The sequence below is a fragment of the Xiphophorus maculatus genome, chromosome 17, assembly GCF_002775205.1.
Source record: "Xiphophorus maculatus strain JP 163 A chromosome 17, X_maculatus-5.0-male, whole genome shotgun sequence".
In the NCBI taxonomy this organism is placed as follows: Eukaryota; Metazoa; Chordata; class Actinopteri; order Cyprinodontiformes; family Poeciliidae; genus Xiphophorus; species Xiphophorus maculatus.
The window spans coordinates 1,299,231-1,309,427 of record NC_036459.1 but is presented as its reverse complement, the minus strand read 5'-3'; positions in this window follow the sequence as shown (position 1 = coordinate 1,309,427).

Genomic DNA, 10,197 nt, shown 5'->3' with positions numbered 1-10,197 from the left:
CTGGACACAGGCTGGTTTCGAGGCGGTGCACGAGCAGCTGGCCGCTACCTCAGTAATGGCTTTCCAAAACCGCATAGCTCTTGACATGCTGCTAGCTGAAAAAGGGGGTGTGTGTGCCATCTTTGGAGAAAGGTGCTGCACATTTCTGCCAAACACAGCAGCTAATGGGAGCCTGACGAAGGCCATTGCAGGGCTCCGTACCTTTAATGGCAAAATGACAGAACTCTCTGGAGTGAATGGATGGATGTTTTGGGAAAGTACCGAACCCTTGTGTCCTCTGTCTTACTATCAATTGCAGTCTTTGCTGCCATTCTAACCTTGTGTGGATGCTGTTGTATTCCTTGTCTGCGTTCCTTGTTTAACCGTCTCATTACCACAGCAATTTCACCCATGGAGGACCGGATGGCACAGATATCCTAACCTTTGGACTGAGTACGGTCCCTGAGTGTAAGCATATTTGTGCTCCTAAAAATGAACTCCCGGCTGGAAATCGTTTGAAGTGGCTGTTTTGGAGGGATATGAGAATTGGAACAAATACACTGCTCAAAAAAATAAAGGGAACACTCAAATAACACATCCTAGATCTGAATGAAAGAAATATTCTCATTGAATACTTTGTTCTGTACAAAGTTGAATGTGCTCACAACAAAATCACACAAAAATCATCAATGGAAATCAAATTTATTAACCAATGGAGGCCTGGATTTGGAGCCACACACAAAATTAACGTGAAATAACACTACACGCTGATCCAACTTTAATGTAATGTCCTTAAAACAAGTCAAAATGAGGCTCAGTATTGTGTGTGGCCTCCACGTGCCTGTATGACCTCCCTACAACGCCTGGGCATGCTCCTGATGAGGTGGCGGATGGTCTCCTGAGGGATCTCCTCCCAGACCTGGACTAAAGCATCCGCCAACTCCTGGACAGTCTGTGGTGCAACGTGACGTTGGTGGATGGAGCGAGACATGATGTCCCAGATGTGCTCAATCGGATTCAGGTCTGGGGAACGGGCTGGCCAGTCCATAGCTTCAATGCCTTCATCTTGCAGGAACTGCTGACACACTCCAGCCACGTGAGGTCTAGCATTGTCCTGCATTAGGAGGAACCCAGGGCCAACCACACCAGCATATGGTCTCACAAGGGGTCTGAGGATCTCATCTCGGTACCTAATGGCAGTCAGGCTACCTCTGGTGAGCACATGGAGGGCTGTGCGGCCCTCCAAAGAAATGCCACCCCACACCATTACTGACCCACTGCCAAACCGGTCATGCTGAAGGATGTTGCAGGCAGCAGACCGCTCTCCACGGCGTCTCCAGACTCTGTCACGTCTGTCACATGTGCTCAGTGTGAACCTGCTTTCATCTGTGAAGAGCGAATTTGCCAATCCTGGTGTTCTCTGGCAAATGCCAAGCGTCCTGCACGGTGTTGGACTGTGAGCACAACCCCCATCTGTGGACGTCGGGCCCTCATACCATCCTCATGGAGTCGGTTTCTAACCGTTTGTGCAGACACATGCACATTTGTGGCCTGCTGGAGGTCATTTTGCAGGGCTCTGGCAGTGCTCCTCCTGTTCCTTCTTGCACAAAGGCGGAGGTAGCGGTCCTTCTGCTGGGTTGTTGCCCTCCTACGGCCTCCTCCACGTCTCCTGGTGTACTGGCCTGTCTCCTGGTAGCGCCTCCAGCCTCTGGACACTACGCTGACAGACACAGCAAACCTTCTTGCCACAGCTCGCATTGATGTGCCATCCTGGATGAGCTGCACTAGCTGAGCCACTTGTGTGGGTTGTGGAGTCCGTCTCATGCTACCACGAGTGTGAAAGCACCACCAACATTCAAAAGTGACCAAAACATCAGCCAGACAGCATAGGTACTGAGAAGTGGTCTGTGGTCCCAACTGCAGAACCACTCCTTTATTGAGTGTGTCTTGCTAATTGCCAATAATTTCCATCTGTTGTCTATTCCATTTGCACAACAGCAGGTGAAATTGATTGTCAATCAGTGTTGCTTCCTAAGTGGACAGTTTGATTTCACAGAAGTTTGATTTACTTGGAGTTATATTGTGTTGTTTAAGTGTTTCCTTTATTTTTTTGAGCAGTGTATATGATAAACATGGGGGAAATGTTAGGTAAATTATATATATTATTATCAAATATTTGTTGTTTCATGTGCCTTTATAATGTTCTTGTCTTATATGCCTTTATTTGCTTCATCTTAGCATAAAGAAAGTTTCTGTGTTGTTGAATTACTTTGATTCCTTTCTCAGAAGGCCTCTGAGGAACAGCAGAGAAACTGTTTTCAACAGGTTATCGCTCAGCAGAAATGTCTGCATCCTTGACCTGTTAGATATAAAACTGTCGCCATGAAGACGTACAACTTGCTGTGTGTTATCCTGTGTCTGGAACAGAATAATCTAGTATGTAGATACCATGTGTTTTGTTAGTGACTAGTATTTGCATTGCAATCATGTGACTGAAGTGTTTTCCCCGCCCCTTTGAGACGCTATTCCTATTTTTACTTCTATGTCAAATCCGTCATCTCTAATGTACATAATGATTGAACATTGATCCGTGATATAGTTGTTCCTCTGTTTTGTTATAGCCTTGTTACACAGTTTTCGGTTAGCATAGCTCACAAGGGTTTCATACTCTGTTTCTAACTTTGATTGAAATTCAGTCTCTGTCAAACTTGCTATCCATTTCCATTCTAAGTGCACATTTCTGGTTTTGCGAATTAATTTCTTGGAAACATCTAAATTTACATTTACTGGAAAGAACACTGGCATGTACTTGTCTGGAATTTTATAAGTTGTGTGGTACTTATCTTTCTCATTGGAGATGGATCTTTTCACAAGATCCATCTTGTGAAAAGATCCACAAGATGGATCTTGTGGATCTTTAGTCATCTCTAGGTCACCGTTTGTCCCCCCTGGAGGCTGTTGAGTCCACGTTCTGTCATTCTGGTTCGTCGTGGTCGGTTTGTCCCGTGGTGTCGGCTGCAGATTGTACGAGTTCGTCTCTGCTGTCGACACCATTGCATGGCTCATCACCTCTGTCAACATCCACAGTTGGACACTTATCAGTATCAATCTCATTGCTGTGAGGCTTCTGCTCATTTTCCTTGTCAAACTCAAGTTTAACTCTGTCTTTATTTTGAACTTTAGTGCAATGAGTCAAATGATGCCAAGTGATACTTCCTTCTACTTGGACAGCCGTTGGGGTGGCTCTTTTGACTTCATAAGGTCCTTCCCATCGGGCCTCATGCCATCTGCGTCTGTACACCTTGATGTACACCAAATCACCTGGCTTCACCAATGGCTCCAACACTGCCGACTCTGGACTTCTGGATTTTTCCTGCAAATAGATAGCTCTATGGATAGCAGTTAGTTGTTCAACATAGTCTTTCAACTCAGTTTGCAACTGCTCAAGGGGAGGTCCTTTAAAAGGTAACCTCCATTGTGGTACAGGCATCGGTCTGCCAGTTAGCATTTCATGCGGTGTTAAATGCGTGCTTCTGTGCATTTGCATGCGGTAGCTCATTAGTGCTAGTGGCAAAGCATCTACCCAGTTTAGTTTAGTTGATGCACAAATCTTTCGTAGTTTTGCCTTTAAAGTAGCATTAATGCGCTCAACCAAACCTTGACTCTGAGGACGGTAGACTGAGCCAAAACGCTGTTTGATTTGTAGTTTTTGCAAAATGCCTTTAACGACTTTTTGTACAAAAGCTGAGCCATTGTCTGAACTGATTTCAGATGGTATTCCAAATCTTGGAATCACTTCTCTTGTCAGGAATTTGATAACTGTGTCTGCTCCTAAGGTTTTTGATGGTACTGCTTCGACCCATCGATTGAAACGATCAAATCACGTCGGGGTCACCATTATGTTGGATCAGAAAAGGTCTTAATTATATTATAGATGAGAAATAATACTCTGAGACGAGTTCTTCAACTGCAGGCCACGGCGGGTGGAGATTTATTACACTGTTCCACAGATCAATTTACAGTACAAAGTCAATTCTCAAAATTCTCCCCAAAATCTCATTGTATTCTTAGTGTCAGTCTGTTTTATAGAATCTCATTTTCATTGGTGTAAGTTCGTAAGTTTCGACCAATAGCATTTCTGCCCGTGTTTGACGTGTGTCCTTACGTAAGAATTCTATCAGCTTTCACATGAGTGTGTATTGGGGTTTCTTAGGGAGTGTTAAGACCTATTAAACCTCCAACATCTGCACCATTTCAAAAGTGCAAAACAAGCCCATTATTATTCTTATCTGTCGAAACAGTTTATTTCTCAGACATTCTTTCCGTCTCATAAATAACCTTATAAGGAGTATTTTCGCTCTTATAGCATCTAGACGTCAGGCGTCTAGACATTGATGTCAGGCGTCTAGACGTCAGGTGTCTTGACATTGACGTTAGGCGTCTAGACGTCAGGCGTCTAGACGTGAGAAGTCTAGACATCTAGACGTTAGGCGTCTAGACATCAGGAGTCTAGACATTGACGTTAGGCGTCTAGACGTCAGGCGTCTAGACATTGATGTTAGGCGTCTAGACGTCAGGCGTCTAGACATTGATGTTAGGCATCTAGACGTCAGGCGTCTAGACATTGATGTTAGGCGTCTAGATGTCAGGTGTCTAGACGACAGGCGTCTAGACGTCAGGCGTCTAGACGTCAGGCGTCAAGACATTGATGTTAGGCGTCTAGACGTCAGGCGTCTAGATGTGAGAAGTCTAGACATCTAGACGTTAGGCGTCTAGACATCAGGCGTCTAGACATTGACGTTAGGCGTCTAGACGTCAGGCGTCTAGACATTGATGTTAGGCGTCTAGACGTCAGGCGTCTAGACATTGATGTTAGGCATCTAGACGTCAGGCGTCTAGACATTGATGTTAGGCGTCTAGATGTCAGGTGTCTAGACGACAGGCGTCTAGACGTCCGGCGTCTAGACATCAGGCGTCTAGACATTGATGTTAGGCGTCTAGACGTCAGGCGTCTAGACGTGAGGCGTCCAGACATCTAGACGTTAGGCGTCTAGACATCAGGCGTCTAGACATTGACGTTAGGCGTCTAGACGTCAGGCGTCTAGACGTCAGGCGTCTAGATGTCAGGTGTCTAGACATTGATGTTAGGCGTCTAGACATCAGGCGTCTAGACGACATGCGTCTAGACGTCAGGCGTCTAGACGTCAGGTGTCTAGATGTCAGGCGTCTAGACATTGATGTTAGGCGTCTAGACGTCAGGCGTCTAGACGTCAGGCGTCTAGACGTGAGGCGTCTAGACGTCAGGCGTCTAGACATTGATGTTAGGCGTCTAGAAGTCAGGCACCTAGACGTCAGGCGTCTAGACGTCAGGCATTTAGACATTGATGTCAGGCGTCTAGACGTCAGGCGTCTAGACATTGATGTCAGGCGTCTAGACGTCAGGCGTCTAGACATTGATGTTAGGCGTCTAGACGTCAGGCGTCTAGACATTGACGTTAAGCGTCTAGACGACAGGCGTCTAGACGTCAGGCGTCTAGACATCAGGCGTCTAGACATCTAGACGTTAGGCGTCAAGATATCAGGCGTCTAGACATTGACGTTAGGCGTCTAGACGTCAGGCGTCTAGACGTGAGGCGTCTAGACGTCAGGCGACTAGACGTCAGGCGTCTAGACGACATGCGTCTAGACGTCAGGCGTCTAGACGTCAGGCGTCTAGACGTCAGGCGTCTAGACATTGATGTTAGGCGTCTAGACGTCAGGCGTCTAGACGTCAGACGTCTAGACATTGATGTTAGGCGCCTAGACGTCAGGCGTCTAGACGTCAGGCGTCTAGACGTCAGGCATCTAGACATTGATGTCAGGCGTCTAGACGTCAGGCGTCTAGACATTGACGTTAAGCGTCTAGACGTCAGGCGTCTAGACGTCAGGCGTCTAGACATTGATGTTAGGCGTCTAGACGTCAGGCGTCTAGACATTGATGTTAGGCGTCTAGACTTCAGGGGTCTAGACAATGATGTTAGGCGTCTAGACGTCAGGTGTCTAGACGACAGGCGTCTAGACGTCAGGGGTCTAGACGTCAGGCGTCTAGACATTGATGTTAGGCGTCTAGACGACATGCGTCTTGACGTCAGGCGTCTAGACATTGATGTTAGGCGTCTAGACGTCAGGCGTCTAGACGTCAGGCGTCTAGACGTCAGGCGTCTAGACATTGATGTTAGGCGTCTAGACGTCAGGCGTCTAGACATTGATGTTAGGCGTCTAGACGTCAGGCGTCTAGACGTGAGGCATCTAGAGGTGAGGCGTCTAGACGTCAGGCGTCTAGACATTGATGTTAGGCGTCTAGACGTCAGGCGTCTAGACATTGACGTTAAGCGTCTAGACGTCAGGCGTCTAGACGTCAGGAGTCTAGACATTGATGTTAGGCGTGTAGACGTCAGGCGTCTAGACATTGATGTTAGGCGTCTAGACTTCAGGGGTCTAGACAATGAAGTTAGGCGTCTAGACGTCAGGCGTCTAGACGACATGCGTCTAGACGTCAGGCGTCTAGACGTCAGGCGTCTAGACATTGATGTTAGGCGTCTAGACGTCAGGCATCTAGACATTGATGTTAGGCGTCTAGACGTCAGGCGCCTAGACGTCAGGCGTCTAGACGTCAGGCATCTAGACATTGATGTCAGGCGTCTAGACGTCAGGCGTCTAGACATTGATGTTAGGCGTCTAGACGTCAGGCGTCTAGACATTGACGTTAAGCGTCTAGACGTCAGGCGTCTAGACGTCAGGCGTCTAGACGACAGGCGTCTAGACATCAGGCGTCTAGACATTGATGTTAGGCGTGTAGACGTCCGGCGTCTAAACATTGATGTTAGGCGTCTAGACTTCAGGCGTCTAGACATTGATGTTAGGCGTCTAGACGACAGGCGTCTAGACGTGAGGCGTCTAGACATCAGGCGTCTAGACATTGATGTTAGGCGTCTAGACGTCAGGCATCTAGACATTGATGTCAGGCGTCTAGACGTCAGGCGTCTAGACATTGATGTTAGGCGTCTAGACGTCAGGCGTCTAGACGTCAGGCGTCTAGACATCAGGCGTCTAGACGTGAGGCGTCTAGACATTGATGTCAGGCGTCTAGACGTCAGGCGTCTAGACATTGATGTCAGGCGTCTAGACGTCAGGCGTCTAGACATTGATATTAGGCGTCTAGACGTCAGGCATCTAGACATTGATGTCAGGCGTCTAGACGTCAGGCGTCTAGACATTGATGTTAGGCGTCTAGACGTCAGGCGTCTAGACGTCAGGCGTCTAGACGTCAGGCGTCTAGACGTGAGGCGTCTAGACATGAGGCGTCTAGACGTCAGACGTCTAGACATTGATGTTAGGCGTCTAGACGTCAGGCGCCTAGACGTCAGGCGTCTAGACGTCAGGCGTCTAGACGTCAGGCATCTAGACATTGATGTCAGGCGTCTAGACGTCAGGCGTCTAGACATTGATGTTAGGCGTCTAGACGTCAGGCGTCTAGACATTGACGTTAAGCGTCTAGACGTCAGGCGTCTGGACATTGACGTTAAGCGTCTAGACGTCAGGCGTCTAGACATTGACGTTAAGCGTCTAGACGTCAGGCGTCTAGACGTCAGGCGTCTAGACGACAGGTGTCTAGACGTCAGGCGTCTAGACATTGACGTTAAGCGTCTAGACGTCAGGCGTCTAGACGTCAGGCGTCTAGACGACAGGTGTCTAGACGTCAGGCGTCTAGACATTGATGTTAGGCGTGTAGACGTCAGGCGTCTAGACGTCAGGCATCTAGACATTGATGTCAGGCGTCTAGACGTCAGGCGTCTAGACATTGATGTTAGGCGTCTAGACGTCAGGCGTCTAGACGTCAGGCGTCTAGACGTCAGGCGTCTAGACGTGAGGCGTCTAGACATGAGGCGTCTAGACGTCAGACGTCTAGACATTGATGTTAGGCGTCTAGACGTCAGGCGCCTAGACGTCAGGCGTCTAGACGTCAGGCGTCTAGACGTCAGGCGTCTAGACATTGATGTCAGGCGTCTAGACGTCAGGCGTCTAGACATTGATGTTAGGCGTCTAGACGTCAGGCGTCTAGACATTGACGTTAAGCGTCTAGACGTCAGGCGTCTGGACATTGACGTTAAGCGTCTAGACGTCAGGCGTCTAGACATTGACGTCAGGCGTCTAGAGGTGAGGCGTCTAGACGTCAGACGTCTAGACATTGATGTTAGGCGCCTAGACGTCAGGCGCCTAGACGTCAGGCGTCTAGACGTCAGGCGTCTAGACGTCAGGCGTCTACACATTGATGTTAGGCGTCTAGACTTCAGGGGTCTAGACAATGATGTTAGGCGTCTAGACATCAGTCGTCTAGACGACATGCGTCTAGACGTCAGGCGTCTAGACGTCAGGCGTCTAGAGGTGAGGCGTCTAGACGTCAGACGTCTAGACATTGATGTTAGGCGCCTAGACGTCAGGCGCCTAGACGTCAGGCGTCTAGACGTCAGGCGTCTAGACGTCAGGCATCTAGACATTGATGTCAGGCATCTAGACATTGATGTCAGGCGTCTAGACATCAGGCGTCTAGACATTGATGTTAGGCGTCTAGACATTGATGTCAGGCGTCTAGACGTCAGGCGTCTAGACATTGATGTTAGGCGTCTAGACGTCAGGTGTCTAGACATTGACGTTAAGCGTCTAGACGTCAGGCGTCTAGACGTCAGGCGTCTAGACATTGACGTTAAGCGTCTAGACGTCAGGCGTCTAGACGTCAGGCGTCTAGACGACAGGCGTCTAGACATCAGGCATCTAGACATTGATGTTAGGCGTGTAGACGTCAGGCGTCTAGACATTGATGTTAGGCGTCTAGACGTCAGGCGTCTAGACATTGACGTTAAGCGTCTAGACGTCAGGCGTCTAGACGTCAGGCGTCTAGACATTGATGTTAGGCATCTAGACGTCAGGCGTCTAGACATTGATGTTAGGCGTCTAGACGTCAGGCGTCTAGACTTCAGGGGTCTAGACAATGATGTTAGGCGTCCAGACGCCTGACGTCTAGACGTGAGGCGTCTAGACGTCAGGCGTCTAGACGTCAGGCGTCTAGACATTGATGTTAGGCGTCTAGACGTCAGGCGTCTAGTCGTCAGATGTCTAGACATTGACGTTAGGCGTCTAGACGTGAGGCATCTAGACGTCTAGACGTGAGGCATCTAGACGTCAGGCGTCTAGACATTGATGTCATTCGTCTAGACGTCAGGCGTCTAGACTAAAACATGGCAAGTAAAATTGCAACTAAAAACGGCAACTAAACATTGCGACTAAACACGGTAACTAAACACGGCAACTAAAAACGGCAACTAAAATTGCAACTAAACGGCAACTAAAGACAGCAACTAAACATTGCAACTAAAAACTGCAACTAAAGATGGCAACTAAAAACGGCAACTTAACATTGCAACTAAAATTGCAACTAAAAACGGCAACTGAAATTGCAACTAAAAACGGCAAGTAAAATTGCAACTAAACACGGCAACTAAAGACGGCAACTAAAATTGCAACTACAAACGGCAACTAACCGGCAACTAAACATTGCAACTAAAATTGCAAATAAAAACGGCAACTAAAATTGCAACTAAACACGGCAACTAAAAACGGCAACTAAAATTGCAAATAAACATTGCAACTAACCGGCAACTAAAGACAGCAACTAAACATTGCAACTAAAAACGGCAACTAAAGATGGCAACTAAAAACGGCAACTAAACATTGCAACTAAAATTGCAACTAAAAACGGCAACTAAACATTGCAACTAAAATTGCAATTTTATTTGCAATTTTAGCAACTAATTTTGGTTTAGTTGCAACTAAAAACGGCAACTAAACACGTCAACTAAAATTGCAACTAAACATTGCAAATATTAGAAATGAGGGGCGTGCTGTGGTGGCGCAGGGGGTTAGGGTAAAGGTCAGGGTAAGGGTGTAGAAACGAATGGAAGTCAATGGAAAGTCCCCACAAAGATAGCCGCTCAAACATGTGTGTGTGTGTGTGTGTGTGTGTGTGTGTGTGTGTGTGTGTGTGTGTGTGTGTGTGTGTGTGTGTGTGTGTGTGTGTGTGTGGAGGGGGATGGGTGGAAAAATACAAGCACAACATGGAAAAAGTACCATGTGTGAACTGTTGAAGAAAGGTCATGGTTTTCCGAAGCAGACTGATGAGAG